Source organism: Felis catus, chromosome A1 (genome assembly GCF_018350175.1).
Source record: "Felis catus isolate Fca126 chromosome A1, F.catus_Fca126_mat1.0, whole genome shotgun sequence".
NCBI classification, from domain to species: domain Eukaryota; kingdom Metazoa; phylum Chordata; class Mammalia; order Carnivora; family Felidae; genus Felis; species Felis catus.
The window spans coordinates 77,977,658-77,994,683 of NC_058368.1; the positions used below are offsets into that span (position 1 = coordinate 77,977,658).

Consider the following 17,026-nt stretch of genomic DNA (forward strand, 5'->3'; position numbering starts at 1 on the left):
CACAGTTCGTGGGATCAAGCACCACATCAGGCTCTGTGCTGACAGCACGGAGCCTTCTTGGGATTCTCTTTCTCTCTCTCTCTCTCTCTGTTTCTCTCTGCCCACTCCTGCTTGTGCTCTCGCTCTCTCTCTCTCTCTCTCTCAAAATAAATAAATAAACTTAAAATAATTTCATCCCAAAATATTTAAAAAATAATAATACTATATACACTCATCACACAGCAAAATATGCGAACTGCGAGAAGATGTTACTTTGCCGGTAGTAATCATTTCACTCTGTATATTTATATCAAATCATCACATTGTACACCTTAAGTATATAGAATTTTTATTTTTAAAAACCTCCTCGTGAAAAAATGTTAAACAGATGATGAAGAAATACAATGCTGCGTTTGCCAAACCTTAAAACTAGCAGAATTTTTTTAAAGTACACAAAATTGATTCAATTTTCATTTATGTCAAGGCAAATGAAAAAATGACACACTATTGATACACAGAATACGTTCTATGAGGAGTTTTATATAACTTTTCTGCTCAAATTCTTTTGACAGCCTGAAGACATTGTAAATAAACTTTACAAAGATACAGCACCCTTATTTTTAAAGTTTTCAACCAATGCCAACACTGGGGCCAAATTAACAGGATATAGATGAATACAAATAAATACAAAGTGTTGCCTTTAGGTTTAAAAAGTTAGTTGCACCAATAAAGATGTGGAGTAGCAGCTCTGGGAATCTGGATGTAAGGTGAACAAAGAGATTGGAGAAGCCAACAGAAAAGAGCTGACACAGCTCGTGGCTGCACGGACACAAGGGCACATCCAAACAGGAGAAGACTACATTGAGGAGTACCGTGTTCAGTTCTGATTGGACGTTTTCATAAGAGATATTTACAAAATAGAGGCCACACCAAAGAGTGCTTTCAAAATGTTGGTCTCTGCTGACCACGAGGACATTTTCTCAAATCCAAGGAACCCTTTGAGAAAAATAAGAACTATATCGTTCATAGTTTTCCTACATATGACAAAATTAAGTTGTCAAATAGGGGTTGTTTCATTGTGAGATTATTTTCTTCCTACTTTTTAAGTGAAATTTATATCTTTATTTATGCAATAAAAATGAAATTAGGTACGCGATAGTGATTTTTGTTTAAGTTTGTTCATTTATTTGAGAGAGAGAGAGAGTGCAGGAGGGGCAAAGAGAGAGGAGAGACACGGAATCCCAAGCAGGCTATGTGCTGTCAGCACAGAGCCCGATGCAGGGCTTGAATTCACAAAACGTGAGATCATGACCTGTGCCAAAACCAAGAATCAGATACTTAATCGAATGAGCCACCCAGGCACTTTGATAGTGTTTTTTTAATGCAATCATCTGTGAAACTTTTGATCTGATTTGAATTTATTGGTCCATTAGATTGAAAAGTCTGGGAACTAGTCCAAAAACTGATACCAGAATATTTGGAAATTACACACACACACACACACACACACACACACACACACACACACACACATCTGAGGTCTAAGTAGAAGGAAAGGATGTGTTCTCAATTTCTTAATTTGGGAGTCGGGGTTACAAACAAGCAGATCACTGGGTGATTTTCTTCAGATGTCCAATCAACTCAAGACATAAAGAGCTTTCCAAAAGCTGTCTTGAAAATTTTGGTGAAAAAAACCTGTCATTACATGAATTTAAGCGAAACCAGCAGGGAAATCATGAAGGAATCAGAAAGGATTTCTGTCCTTTGTATGAAAGTAGAGATGTCTCTCAATGACGTTTTCATTCTGAGACCACGTGAGTTTGTAGTTCACTACAGTCAGAAAAGTCTGCACATCTGCCTTCTAAATTCACTGGACTGTTTCCATCTACCAGTATTCACAAGAATAATGTCTTCCTACACCTAGGCTATTAGAAAGGGTAGAAGATGTGCATATTGTGGTGTCGAGTCAACCAGAATACTTGGTCTTCCATTTTTGGTATTTGTTTAAACATCATTTTATTTTTCTGGGATTTTGCCATTTCACTCCACGGCTCATCATTTTTGGTTTTCTTGTCTTTGTTCACACTGTTGCTTCCAGTTGAAATGCTCTTGCTTTTTTCTACCTGGTGGAGTGCCTCGTATCTTTCAAGGTTCAATTAAATACCAGTTTATCCAAGAATGTCTTTTTGATTACCCTGTCCAAAAGTAATCAGGAGCTCTTTTGTTGCATTTCATTCCAAAGTGATTTCTGTTCAACTTATTTTGCATACTAGATTATAAATGCCCAGAAAGCAGGAACTGTTCTCTACTTATCTCTGTAACTGCCACAGCTCCTATAATGAACTTCGGTTGATAGACAAAACTATTAGCTGCTCAAAATTAATCCCAAATATGCTTGAGTGCACGTGTATTTGCACACATATGTATATGTATATACACACAAGGGGGAAGTTACAGTCTACCCTATACTTAGGACTAACCCGAAGTTACAACTGGTCGCATTTGTCAGCATATAAAATATTGTTCAGGACAACCCGGAGCCCTGTTACTTAAGTAATAAAAAGTAGATCCAGGGGCGCCTGGGTGGCTCGGTCAGTTAAGCGTCCGACTTCGGCTCAGGTCATGATCTCACGGTCCGTGAGTTCGAGCCCCGCGTCGAGCTCTGGGCTGACAGCTCAGAGCCTGGAGCCTGTTTCAGATTCTGTGTCTCCCTCTCTCTCTGCCCCTCCCCTGTTCATGCTCTGTCTCTCTCTGTCTCAAAAATAAATAAACATTAAAAAAAATAAAAAAAAAGTAGATCCAGCTAATTCATTTGGCCAAAGTTTTTATTTATATATAATTCTATGACACTTTTATAGAATTCTACATAATATAGAGATGTGAAAAGTAAGGAAAAATGGGTCACAACCGAGGAAAACACAAACCTACTTTCAATGATATTTAGGCTTGTTATACACAGAGTATGTAATGAAATCTTGCTTTCCAGGTACCTAAAGACATTGCGTCTAATTGTCACAATATCACATCTGTGTGACCTCAGAGTAAAATCTGCATCTTCCAGGTGGAAGCTAGAAGACTTTTTTGTGTGTGAAAAATATTAAATTATTTCTCTAGGGGCTCTAAATTTCCCAACAAGAATGGCAGTGTTTCAAACCCAAATAGTAATTCACATTAACGAAGAGTACATTTCATTGAGATGTAGAACACTGCTCAAACTTTAATGTGCATAGAAAACATCAAGGTAGAGTTTCTTATGAATTCCAACTTTGACGTAGTAGTTCAGGGCAGCACCTGAATTCTGCTTTGCAAAACTTTTGTTTTTAATTCCTCATGTGACAATTTGCTAGAGATAAAAAACGTTGTTTTGTTTTGTTTTGTTTTTCCAATGGGAAAGCCAAGAATTCTTACATGTTACCTGGAAACAAACAGAATTTCCCCAATGATATCTGGTACTTTAAGACCATGAGAAATACCTTCAAAAGAAGTGTATCATGACGATATCATGTTTAGTAGTGTCTGCTTCAGGCCAAGATTGAGAGGGAGAAAGAGTGAGTTTAAAACAGAAGAGATAAAGATAAACCGTTGATGAGAAAACATCAGTGAAAAAGAACACTTAGAAAATATGACACTAGTGTTTAAGATAAACTACCTCTTTACCCATAATGAAGGTCCCGTAATTCACAAGACAGGTGGCAGGAAAGCATCACGTGAAAAACCCAAAGCAGATGATCCTCTTGACTAACACCAATGGCACTGTGATGACTAATGTAGTCTTCTCTTTGATAAATTCTGCGGTAGTCATTTCAGTATGCATATTCTGGAAGGCTCAGATGCAATCTGTACTTCTCAGAGAGCTAGATCAATAAGTCCTCCTCGGAAACACTAAGGTCACAGAGATACTGAATTACCACTAGGTAATTCAACTTCTATTTCAATTTGCAGAGGTTTCTCATTCTGATAAACCACAATTTTTAATCCATAGGCTGGTGGTCTCTTCACCTCCACCTGGATCTCTGTACTGGAAATCTCCTCTATCAGACAACTTGTTTGGCTTGAAACTTGGTCTTCTGGTAGTAAGAGCTGAGGACAGTGATCTCAGTGGCTCACAGGACTGCTTCTTATGCGTTCAAGGATCAGCTCCTTTCCCTTTTTCTCTCCTAAACCCGTAGGGTCAGTTTGGATTCTGATTTTGTTTCACGCTTTGGATGCTTCCTTTGATTCTAAATTTAGGAATACTGTAAGAGTGTGAGAGAATACACTGGAATTCCTCAATGCATTTCATGGTCATCTGTATTAACTGATCTTTTTTCACGTGGTGCTTTTCTGCTGCCTGGAGGACACCAGGATTGTAGGCAACGTCAACAACTGTATAAACACGCAACGTCTCAGACACAGCGGCTGGCCGGCCGGCACTTAGAGGTGCTGGATGAGTGGTTGACTGGGGAGCTGGGGCCCTTTCCAACTGACAAAGTTTGATAGAAAGGATTTTCTTCTTTCGTTTTGGGGACCCTGGTTTGTAGACAGAGAGCTGCGGTTCTGGGGCAGAATAGAGCCATCTCCCCTCTTCCAGCGGCTGTTGAGTGAACTGCTCACGGCTCTGGTGTTGCCTCCGGCCGGCACGTCTGGGAGGCTCCGGAGCTCACTGACCTGAGCAAGCAGACCCTTTCAGGATGAGCCCGGGATTCAGATACATGGGCCGTTTAAGTCTCGTCTCTTGGTCTGTTGCCCTGAATTCTGCATTTTAAACAAGCTTCCCCCATGAAACAACGTTGCTGGTCCACAGACTGCACTTTGGGGAGCAAAGGTGCAGATTGGACTCACACTTGAATCTGTCATAACCAAATACTAAATCTGTTTAATATCAATGCATATAAAGCATAAACACAAAAATACGTATAAAACAGAAGTAGGTAGGGGGCGCCTGGTGGCTCAGCTGGCTGAGCTTCTGATTCCTGGTTTGGGCTCAGGTCCTGATCTCCTGGGCTCAACCCCCACATCAGGCTCCACACTGACAGCATGGGGCCTGCTTGGGATTCTCTCTCCTTCTCTCTCTCTCTCTTCAAAATAAACTTTTTAAAAATGTATACAAATCATGATGGACATTATTTTAACATAAAATAAATGTTAGCCCAGGAAAGCCTGACACGGCTTTTGTAACCTCACAACTGTCACCTTAAAACATACATGCCTAACTATACTGAACACCTCCAAGGATCCGCCACCATTTAAATTATTCCTTGTGGCCCATAAACCATGGATATCAATTTTCACAAGAACGTCACAGGTCTGAAACAATCCCCTAAGGCACAAGGGAAGAGGGTGAGTGAGCCGTGAAAGCAACAATTAACCTCAGTAAGCAGATCCACACTTTGCCTTTTTGCACGGTAAACAAGGGCGGATGCCCCAGCGCACTGCAAAATTAATTGTTTGGTCGCAATCAAAGGTTTAAGGATCAGATTTTGTTATAATGACATTAGGCATAGTGGTCAGACAAATCTTCACAATTAGTCTCGTGACTTCTTTGTTGCGTTATCGTAAGTTTCATTTACTAAGTTCATATTCAAGGCTACAAACTGGCATGTGTGTCTTAACTTCTAGTTGTCCATCATTATAAATGTGCACTCAAAGTTTTGTAAAGGAAAACATTACATGCAGATGTAACACGGGACTAAAGACTTATGTGAGGGGGCGCCTGGGTGGCTCGGTAAGTTAAGCTTCCGACTTCCGCTCAAGTCATGATCTCATGGTTCACAAGTCTGAGCCCTGCATCAGGCTCTGTGCTGATGGCTCAGAGCCTGGAGCCTGCTTCAGATCCTGTGTGTGTGTCTCTCTCTGCTCCTCCCCCACTCATTCTCTCTCTCTCTCTCTCTCTCTCTCTCTCTCTCTGTCTCAAAAATAAATAAACCATCTAAAAACTTTTTTAACTGAAAACAAGACAAGTTAACACAAAAGCCTTGCACTACACAAGCTCTGAGATGATTCCAGATGTGGTCTGTGCCTTTAAACCAGGAACAAGGCCATGGTGAGGCAGTACGTGTCATGTGAAGCCATCACAGATAAAAGCAGCACAATCCAGGTGAAGATGTATGAATACATCTGAATTAGCAGTAGGGAAAGAAGACATTCCGCAGATGTTGTCGTGGTGGGAGAAAGACTGGACATCACTGTAATGGAGGCTTCATTTGGGAGAAATACCAATTTGGAGGAGAGGGAGAGCAACATTACGCACAGCTTCACATTCTGCTAAACAATGTGCTTTTTCTTCCTTCAACAGATAACTACTGAAAGTCTATTTGAACAGCAAGGCACTAGATCTATAAAGAGGCAGGCCCTGATACTAAAAAACTTGCAATTTTGTCTAACGATAGGAAAGAGTTCTTGTAGATATACACAGCTGTACATATCACTATTCCCAAAGTATCTCTTTCAACAATTCTGGAACACTTAGGTCAGTGTATGTTTCTGTGTAGGAACACACTCTCTAGTCTGAGAAAGACTGAGCATGACTGATAGGAATAATGTCAGTTGCCTGGTGGGGAACCACAGAGGTCTCAGAGCAGCGGTATGAAGGATGCTTGTCGGGGTGGGGGGGGGGCCTGGATGGCTCAGTCAGTTGAGCACCTGACTTCTGCTCAGGTCATGATCTCACGGTTCGTGGGTTCAAACCCCGTGTCAGGCTCCATGCTGACAGCTCAGAGTCTGGAGCCTGCTTGAGACTCTGTGTCTCCCCCTCTCTCTCTGCCTCTCCCCTGCTTGTGCTCTGTCTCTCTCAAAAACAAATAAACGTGAAAACAATTTTTTCTTTAAAAAAAGAAAGATGCTTGTGGGTTTTGCAACAGACTCTGTCTTATGCTGAGGAGTCAATGGATGAAGAAGGAAGAGCAAAGTGCAAGTCGGGGGGGACAATTACCGGCAACAGTGTCTTGAGGAGACTCCTTTATTTTGGTAGAAGTGGGTAGAGGTAATGGGCACATGTGTGTCTCTCATGTCCTGCACACGGGTCTGGCTCTCCTGAATCTGGACCCATATTCCAATTAGTGCAGGAGACCACGTGCCAAACAGAAGCCATCAGCCAACACTCCGTGTTTTCTCTGTCCTACCGGCTCAGCACCTCCACCCGTCCATGCTCTCTGTTTGGAGCCTAAATTAGCTACCTTCAATGGCATTTATTTTTGCCCCTCTCTTTCAGACTTCATTGCTGGGAACTGCTGATCTCTCCCTAGGGGGCCCGTCACTCTTACCAGAGTGTCTTCCGCTGAACCCTATTGCCTCTTTCTTCCTGCTGTGTCCTGAGGGGAACGGAGAAGATATCCAGAAACCGCTATGCTCTTTAGTTTATGTAAAGCCAGAGCAGGCTTCCAGCAAGAACTTCTGTGTCATTTTCAACATTCTAGAGGGTGAACTATCTCTCTCGTAATAACCTATAATTCTACTAAAATACCAAACTATTCCTCATTCCAATCAGCAACTATTTATGACTAAGATAGAAATATGAAATAAATATATTTGACATAAACTTGTCAATAAGACACCAACATAATTCTGTTGACTTAAAAAGGAAAACGATTTTCATATCTTTGAAACACAGCAGGGGAAGACAATAATTTAAGCAAAACATTAATTTTGTAGTAACTCTGTTTATAATTCCTGTCTATAACATTGAGTCCCATCACCATCGTCCAGTTAATGAAAACGGAGGGCCACTATGAGGTTATATCTTCGGCACACACAATTAGTTCTTATATTTTCTTGCTTTCCTAAAGCAAAGATTACCACAAAAAGGAGATCGATGTAGACTGTACAACATTGGCAAATCCTTCCATATACGACCGGGTTTGGTTGTTGTTACTATTTGTTAAGGGTTGAATTGTTTCCCCTGCCAAAAAGAAAATGTGTTGTATTTCTAACCCCTAGTACTTCCGAATGTGTTGAGATTTGGAAATAGGGTCATTGCAAACATAACGTCAAGATGAGGTCATATCAGAGTCGGGTGGGTCCCTTATCCAATGTGACTGTAGATGACCATTGTAAAGACACAGACACACAGGAGATGCCAGGTGAAGACAGAGGACTGGAGTGAAGTAGCTTACGAGGCAAGGTAAACGTGGGCACGACCAGAAGCTAGGACAGAGACTGGCCAGATTCTCCCTCAAAAGCCTGTGAAAGTATCAACCCCGCAAACAACTTGACATTGGGCTTCCAGCTTTCAGAATGGTAAGACTATACATTTCTGTTCTTTTACCCCATCTAGTTTATGACACTTTGTTACAGCAGTATAAGGAAACTAACATATGATTAAATATTGCTGATAAAAGGAGGTTCAGTAGAGCAAAATGGAAGTTCGGCTGTAGAAGCAAACCATGTCAAGTATGTTAGCCTTTCAGCCTTTATCTCAAATACACAACCACAGACACACACATGTGTATCTATATATAGTCACTGCATCCAGGTAAATTTCTCACTCTTTTCAAAGAGATACATCTGATTTCCGTAATGTGGAATGTTGTGCGTGTAGCGAATGGAACTTGGGGCGCCCTGAGAAGGAGGACTCACTCTCTGGAGTTCAAGGAGGAATATTTTAAGTCAATGTGATGCATGTTGGGCAAGAGAAAAGGTGAGCAAGATAAGGAATAACAAGAGCAGCAGAAAGGCGCACGGTGCCTACTCACGGGCCCTGGCCAGTCCCATTTATGTGTGTCGCACTCACTTAATCGTGAAGTTTCCTCTTCCATTCACAAAAACGTCCTGGCTTGATGATGAACTACATTTTCACATAACAACAACCTAGAAGTACAACTTCTCGTTCTTCTTTGTACACTAACCACTCTTATCTTCAGCAAGTCATTGAGGATCCTTTGTAAAATGGCAATTGTGATAGTCTATCTCCCCTCCCAAGGTCAGCCATGAAATATAAAATAACATGCGAGATGTGAACATGCTTTCAAAGTTAGAAATAGTATTCAAATGCCAGACGCTTTTGTCACAATCCCCGCAAAGTATTAGCACTCAGTTACAGGTGCTGTTTTCTGTAATCTATTCTCTTCTTCTCCAGCTGGTACCAGTTAGATTGGTCTTCTCGGTGGCCGTTTCAATATGCTCCCAACCTAATTCCTTCGCGCTAGTAGTTGCCTCTGACTTTCTCTACTTAAGGGGAAAGAAACAAGAAAGGAACCAACATTTATTGCAAGCCTACAGCCTTATAAGCACTGAGCAAGGCACCTGCCATATAGTATGGCAATAAATGCTCTTACTTATTAAACTTTCATTACAAATCAGGCATTGGGCTAAGCAGCTTGCACAGATCACAACACGCAATGCTGACCACCCGTATTTGAAATTGTTACAACGACCCTTATTATAAATAAAGAAATGGAGGCCCAACATATAAAGCAACAGTAGTTCAGATTTGAAGTGTCTGAGTCCAAGGACAGTTCTCTGCTTTTGAGCTAAATGACCTTGAGCCAATCATTTAGCATTTCTGTTCTCCCTACTCATCTGACAAAGGGGCCTAATCATAGTGCCTAATGAACTGGTTTATTATGAAGATTAAATGAATTAATACATGGAAAAGTTTAAAAAGGACCTAGTGCATCATAAGTGCTCCATATGTGACAGTGATGGCTGCCTGCTACTACTGTCATGACTGTTGTCATTAAAATTATAATTATCGTATCCAAGGGCATACAACCTGTAGGTGGCAAATAAAATTCAAATTGGGTATTTTGAGCACTGACCTGTTTATTCAGTCAACAATTTATTTAGTGCGTGCTATGATGCCAAGAATAAAATGATGGGCTGGACTGGACGTTCTTCTTTATATAGCTACTGGTTTTACTCTCAATGGGCTCACATTCTGTCAGAAAAATAAATGTAAGCTCATTGTTGTGATACTTGTGAGAGTACACACAGAGAGCACACAGTAGGTATACATCTCCCATTCTAGGGGTGTCCTGTTAAGTCTACATCTGAAAATTGAGTCCAAAGTTAACCATACAATGTGGGGAGTGGGGGAGAGAATAAAGGTCCTGAAATTGGAGGCTGAATGGAGAATGGAAAGACTATGTGCCTGTACAGCAGGTTGTGACATGAGTTAGACAAAAAAAATCAAACAGCACAGACAGGAGCCTGAATTTCCAACCTCCAGATATCAGCCTTGGAGGACGCTGCAAAAAATAACAGTAAGCACATCTGTTTCGGTACTTTTTTTTTTTTTTTTTAATTAAAAGCTGTCAAATCTTAACCTAAACACATGAATGAATTAATCATTTTCTGGCAACCAACATACCATTGGAAACCATTTTACATCTTTTATAAAAATCTCCTAAACATAGTACAACAGAATGATACAAGTAAGAAAATCAATATCAACACAAATAAGAAATATCAGTTAAAGTGCTCTTAAACCTCTTCCTCCTCCTCCAAGAATTAGTCACCGGTCAACTTCGATGGATAGAAATAGTGACTCTGGTAAATTAAGTATCACTAGAAACTATCCTCCATATAGTGTCCACTTATCTCCTTAAAATAGTTACTTAGTTGTCCTGTTATTATTTTCTTCAGACTAAATCACTGGTTCTCAAATTATGTACTTTCAGAACATCTGGGGTCTATACTATAGTTTTCCATACCAACATAAAAAACAAAAATGGCAGGCCTTCCCAGTTCACTGGGGAGAAAAATAGTAGACAAGATTGTTTCCATTTTACGTTTGCTTCAAGAATATTTCTTCAAGTTCTGGGGCCTACTTCTGCACGTCTGAAACACACATCATTAATACAAAGGCAGCAAACAGGTATTACTAGAAAACTTACAAATACAGAATGACTTCTCTCATTGACTTGAGTGCTTGTAGTTATGTATTCTACTGGTATAATTTCTACTACTTTGTATCACTGAATTAATACACTAATATTATAAAATTATATAAATATAGAACTACCGGGTATCTAGCTGGCTGGATGAGTTTCCCACCAAAGGCCAAGAGGTCTGCCTTGCTTGATCACAAGTTGCCCCACCCCTCTGGCACCCCATCCCATGCGTGTTACCTACAATTTTCTTCCCCCTGATTTGCACCACATGTTTACATGGATGTGATCGCCTCAGCAATTCGATCTCCTTGGTTTGGTCTTTGAACCTTTGTGTTCACTGACCTCTGGGAGAGCCTGCCAGACAGCATGCAGTGAGGTACCATGACGTCAAGGAAATTTCTCCACTGTGGTGACCTCTTTGTTTTCTGTTCCCACCTCTTGCAGCCAGGGTGGAAATACTATGACAGTGTTAGGAAAGGAAACAGACGGCTAGATGCTGCAACACCATTAGGTCAAGCCTTATTGTATTGTATACATACCCACACAGTATCTGTAAATATCTATATCTATATACCTATGTCTATATTTGTATCTGTGCATATACACAGAGCTAGAAAGAGACACAGGTAGAGACCTTGACATCAACATGTGATAAAGTACTCTAATGAAGGGACTGTCTCATCTAAGTGATAGTAATGTAAGAAAAATCAAGAAAAGGAAAACCGAGTGCATTTGACTTCTTCAAGCCAGCACCTAAAAATTACTGTGACTATGTCAAAATGGCCATCTTGTGTTCTCAAACAGGCAAAGCATAACAGCTAATACTGAGAAGTCTCTTCTTTCACAAATATTTTCATCAGATGACCAAGATCAGTAAAATCAGTGGAAACGGTGCAAAATCGCCAGGAATGGACGGAGACATATTTTAGGGGAATCTACAATGTTTCTAGCAAAATTTTCTCTGAGCTAAGGTCAACTATATGATATCAAGTCAAACCCTTTGAAGAGCTCTGTTTGATCTGTAATTTCCCAGCCATTGGGCTGAAAGAACCAACACAGATTATAAAGGGATTTATCTCACAACTTGGAAGGCATCCAGTCCCTGCTTTTCAAGTCAGTGCAAACTACTGTGTCCTTAATAAGTGCTGTCTAAAGCAAGAGTTCCTCCTGTAGCAGACACATATCTGCTGCTTCACTGAATGAGACTTACCACCGAATGGAAAGGAAATATGCCCGCTGGGATTGGCACACCAGACACCCCCCCCCCCAACACCACCACACGGGCAAGCAACTCAGCAGAAGGATAGTGAAATCTCACAACTTCCTTCATTTCCCAGCTTTGCTGTGTTAATCGCAATTTATGGACTTCTGCTGCACGGCAAATGTTCAACAGGCCCCAAACACCCATTTCCAAAGCGCTGGGTATCATCAGAGTATGTTCTGAATAAACACAGTCCAACGGGGTTCCTAAATCTCTCCCTAAAATATTTATCTAACCACAAAATTCCAAGGGGAATATCTGGTTGATGTGGATGGCACCCTACAGCTTGCTTATGTAAGTGATGGCATACTGAAGTGCCATCTTGTCTTGATTAGTTATTACAGCTTAGCCCACAGGCTTGCAAGCCCACTTACGTAATATTTACTTATTTAGTTCCAATTATATGCGTATGTGTCCAAATGTATATCTTTCTGCCTATAACGGCAGAATGGTTACAAATGGTTACGCTCTTTAAGCACAGATTTAAAAAATGAGAATAGGTTTGCAAATGAGGACAGATTTAAAAATGAAATTGAATGGCCTCTCATGAGACCATGTAGTAAATAGAATTCCTGACTATTCACATTCATAATAAATGAAAATAGATACCTTGCTCCCATCGTTTATAAAACCTGGTCTCACTGAACAGTCCTGAAATACCATCTTCATTTATTTAAGCCTACTAAATTAATAAATATTTCAACTAATAAATATTACCTAGATGGGGGGGGGGGCGAAGGAATGAAATATTTAGAGAGTACCTATTATTAAACCTTTATAAATATTTGAGGAACATATTATGTCGGTGACAAATCACATCCTTCAGGGTCTAATCAACTAGCTGTTTTAAATTCCTCTTTATCTAGGTCACATTAGCCTCCTTTTAAAAATAGCTATATTTTAGCTGTTTTTTTCTTTGTTCACTGTAAAAATACAAAACATAAGGAAGAGAAAGACCAACCATAATAGCGCCATCAGAGGCTACCAGTGGTTACGTTCGAGGATGATCCTTCACGTTGAGTTACAAAGTGGATGTCACTGTACATACAGGTGCAGCTACGATGAGCTTTTCTGCAGTTGCACCCCTTTCTTCCAGGAGGGGACTGTGGCTCATGGCCCCCTGAGAACCTTAGTCAACCTCACCGAGGGCAGTGCTAATAAGATGAACCCGTATCCTCCCTAGCAATCAAGCAAATAAAACAGACACCTTTCACATTAGACACCACAGTAACACAAACAATGGCTTGGCAATTCCAAATGTTGCTGGACAAAAGGATATGTTGTGAAGAACAGCGTGCTCACCCAAACATGATCTTTTCAAGTCCAATGAAACCAGACATAAAGAAAATGTACGGTTAGGTCACTAAAAATTCATTTTCCTTCAAGGGGAATTTTACTACAAACCAGATGGAAATGCAGACCTATTAGCACTCACAAGGACAGGAGAAATACATACTGAAATCTGCAATCCATCAATCGTCTCACGGATCGGCTGGGTTAATGATATGTATAATCAATACAGACGTAAACAGATGGATTAAGTGTCAAACAGAATATTTCAGAACTGTGATCAGCCTATGAGAAGCTTTATATCCGCATATGTAAAACATAAGAAAAACCTCTTATTACAAGCATATTGATGCTTCATGTTAGAGCAACATTCAAACAGCACCGATTTCATTTAAAGTGTAAAAAAATTCCATTAAAATAAACTGATGTAGCCCAACTTCTAAACTGCTGATTGTCATATATTGATTTCACGTATTCAGTTCGAAACAGTCACAGAGAGGCACAAAATGTGGACTTCTGCTCCACTCTTTGTTTTAATGAGCATCTGATCCCTAAAAGGAATCAACTAAAAGCTATAGAAATGAAAGCAAATTAATTTTTACTGACTGTCATATCACAGAAAGAGCCCAAACTGACTCAGAGTTATTTTTTTATAATTTTATTTTGTACTATGGCTAAGGGAAGCAGGCAACTGATAACAGAAAGAATTAGAAATTGAGGTTTGGGGGGACACGAGAGCCTGGGGGGGGGGGCTCAGTCAATTTAAGCATCCAACTTTGCTCAGGTCATGATCTCATGGTTCATGACTTCGGGCCCCGCGTCGGGCTCTGTGGTGACAACAGCTCAAAGCCTGGAGCCTGCTTCGGATTCTGTGTTTCCCTCTCTCTCTGGCCCACCCTCGCTCGTGCTGTCTCTCTCTCTCAAAAATAAATAAACATTAAAAGAAAATTCAAAAAACAGAAGAAATTGGGGCTGTGTGGAAAAAAGCGTCAGAGAGCCAGAGGGAAAATGCAACAAGAAACGGGGAGCTATAAAGAGAGATTAGGGTGCAGAAAATGATACAGAGGTACCTTACCCCCCTCACCATGTGCTTCCCTGACATAGAAAAAAAATAAATGTCCCATGGGCACAGAAACAGAGAAAAACGTAACAACATGGAGATCCACACCACGTGACCTTCCTTCTATGGTAGTTCCTCCTAAGTTAAAGTCACACTGTGCTTTGTGACTAGATGCATACATGGTTTGTCACTGCCTGTTACCTGCCTCCAAGGCAAGATGAACGATTTCAAGGACAAGGATTCCCTCTTCCTGTGCAACGTTCGAACGGGACTGCGTTAGTGTTCTGGGCAGCAAGAAGTGGTTACCAAATGCTATTCTAGTGTCCTAAAATGCTCTACAGTGGTTTGTAAGATTTAGTTTCATGGTCCATATCAGAATACTCTATGGGCACATATCCATGTATCAATTAGGGGACAAGAGCAGCTTCTGAGAAGTCAGCGTGAATCACGAGTACCTTCAAGTTAGGGAGAATGTTATCCACTGTCTCACATGCTCTCTTGTAACAATGCAAGAGTTACACGGATGCTGCTCTATACATGTATGTGTAGTTGCCCACTGAAAAACACGGGGTCCACTTACGTGCAGATTTTTTACAGTACAGGTCTGTAAATGTACTTTCTCTTCCTTATGATTTCTCAATGACCCTTTGTTTTCTCTATCGTATTCATTGTAAGAATACAGTATATAATACATATAGCATACAAAATATGTGTTAATCAACTGTTTATGTTATCAGTAAGACCAGCAGTCAACAGAAGGCTGTTAATGGTTAAGTTTATAGGGAAGCATATGTTATATGCAGATTTTCAACTGTGTGGAGGGTTGGTACCCCTTATCCCCAGTTGTTTGAGGGCTGTGTGTGTGTGTGTGTGTATGCACATCCTCACAATGCCATTTATAATAGACATTTTCTCTGTGTATTCATGTCAGCATACCCTGCTCTAAAACATACCTTAAGGCATTCCTAATCATTACAAAGTGTTTTTCTCTTTTCATGTTTCTGTGTAAGAAGAGATCCTCTTAAAGAGTAGGGAGGCACTTATAAAGGAAAGAGACACAGAGAAAGCAAGAGTTCCCAGGAATCATGACTAGGCACTTCTCAGGACCTACAGAGAGAGCAGGAGACACTGGGAGGGAGACTGGCCTCAATGCAAGTCTCAGCTCTGTCACTTGAGTCCTGTGTCCTTGACCAAGTCATCGCACCTATTTCAGGCTCAGTTTCCATAACTGAAAATGACGTCCATGAAAACTGCCTTCTGGGATTCGTTTCAAAATAAAATCAGATGTTGCATCTACAGTGCTTTGAACAGTAGCATCTGGCCTATAGTAAGCACTCAATAAATGGATAATAGTTTATTTCTAAAATTATGGCTCTGACAGGATGTATATTGTACACCTGTGGCAAGTTATTTTACCACTCCGATTCTAGGCTTTTCTTCTGCAAAGTGAAAATAAACACCTATCTATAAACAGAAGTCCTTCACAGGATGAGGGATCTTCTATGAAACTTCCCCAACACAAAGAGGCACGATAAATAATATTAACATAGTAATTTCAAGAACACTTAGGATATGAACAAAATCATTGGGACTTAATCTTTTCTACTAATTGAGACCTCCAGAAAACATTTATTAAGAATAGGATTGGACAGGGATGCCTGGGTGGCTCAGTCGGTTAAGCATCTGACTCTTGGTTTCCACTCAGGTCATGATCCCACAGTTCGTGGGTTTGAGCCCCACATCAGGCCCCACACTGACAGTGCAGAGCCTGCTCGGGATTCTCTGTCTCCCTCTCTCTGCCCTCCGCTCCTCTCACTCTCTTTCTCTCTCTCAAAATAAGTTTTAAAAATACATGAAGAACTGTTCCAGTAGCCTTAACTGAACCAGCTAGTCCCCCTGCGATCAAAGGCTGCACACGGACCCAGCCATGTCCTGTTCCTGCACTCGGCTATGGTCGCTACTTTGAAAATCCATCAGCGTAGATCCTCCAAATATCTAAACTTCAAAATCTACTCTAGTTTGTCCTAGAATTATGATAGTCTCCAACAGCAGCCAGTTATCTAAGACATTCTCTTGATTATCTCTGTTATTGAGAGCCACCTAAAATTCAGAGGCCATTGTGTGAGGTCTCAGGACCCGTGGAGTCTTGCATTGTAAGTATCAATGAGGGCCAAGGTCAACTGTATATGTGGTACAGCTGTGTATGCCTAAAGTTGTAAAGGTCAAATAGTTACATTATGCCTAGCAAATTATTCACAGATATACAGGATAGTGACTCTAGTTCCCTAATCGAGAAGAGCTTGAAAGATACTTTTCATAATTATCCATAACTGGGCTTTAACTTCTAAAACAGACCTGAAAGCACCATGGTTTCATAGGTAAATAATACAGACTCTTTTATCCAATGATCTTTCTAATTGCTTTCAAGCCATTAGCCAAATATCTTTCTCAAAAGTGCAGGGTTTACCAGTAGCCTGTCTGAGAGTTGTCTAGTCTAATTAAGAAGATATGTTAATGGCCGGGGTGAAATCTCAATAGAACCATTGCAAAAGGTCGTCAGAAGGTTCTGTTCTCTCTGACTTTGAGTAGTCAATTAAATCTTGAACGACCTAAACCGTCATTTTTTTT

At 40.5% G+C, this 17,026-nt stretch overlaps 1 protein-coding gene and 1 pseudogene across 3 annotated transcripts in view; both read right to left on the minus strand.

Moving 5' to 3' along the window:
- Window positions 1-17,026, minus strand: part of NALF1 (NALCN channel auxiliary factor 1) — a 673,349-nt gene that overhangs the window by 528,660 nt on the left and 127,663 nt on the right. The window lies entirely within an intron of this gene.
- LOC102899329 lies at window positions 3,362-4,647 on the minus strand (annotated as a pseudogene).